This window comes from Pteropus alecto, unplaced genomic scaffold, assembly GCF_000325575.1.
Source record: "Pteropus alecto unplaced genomic scaffold, ASM32557v1 scaffold70, whole genome shotgun sequence".
In the NCBI taxonomy this organism is placed as follows: Eukaryota; Metazoa; Chordata; class Mammalia; order Chiroptera; family Pteropodidae; genus Pteropus; species Pteropus alecto.
In genome coordinates, this window is record NW_006431912.1 from 528948 (window position 1) to 529586 (window position 639).

Consider the following 639-nt stretch of genomic DNA (forward strand, 5'->3'; position numbering starts at 1 on the left):
CCCGGCATCAACTGAACATAACCAGAAACTAGGATCCGGGGAGCTTAGAAAATATAGTTCCTAAATTACAGAGTGGAGGTGAGGAAGAGCGAGAAAGGGTCTGAGAGCAACATGGCTGTTGGAGGCACACAGCACGCTTCTAAATCACATTGAGCTTATTGTCAAGGTAGACCCAGGTCATTTTTCACACGAACCCTTAATAAACTACTTTTTTTTTTTTTTTTTTTTTTTTTTTTTTTTTTTTTTTTTTTTTTTTTTTTTTTTTTTTTTTTTTTTTGGAAATTGGCTTTTTGAATATAAGCAGTGGCTTTATTTTTATCTTACTTGATTTCATCTTTTGACTTTTGGTCAGCCTTTTAGATGTTGTAAACCTTTGTCATCCCACCTAGCCTGTGTAATAAAGAAATCAATAAATGTGATTTATATACTTATATTTAAATAATTATTAAATATGAAGCAGGACTAAGGTTTGAGATCAATAATTATTGAGGGACTGGGATAGGGCACGTTAAGTACCCACCTCGAGCACAAAATTTAAGGGAATGTCAAAAAACTCAGTAATCAAGATAAATAACATTTTAATGCAAAATTTTTACTAAAAATATTTATTGATTTTTTAAAAAATATTTTTACTAAAAA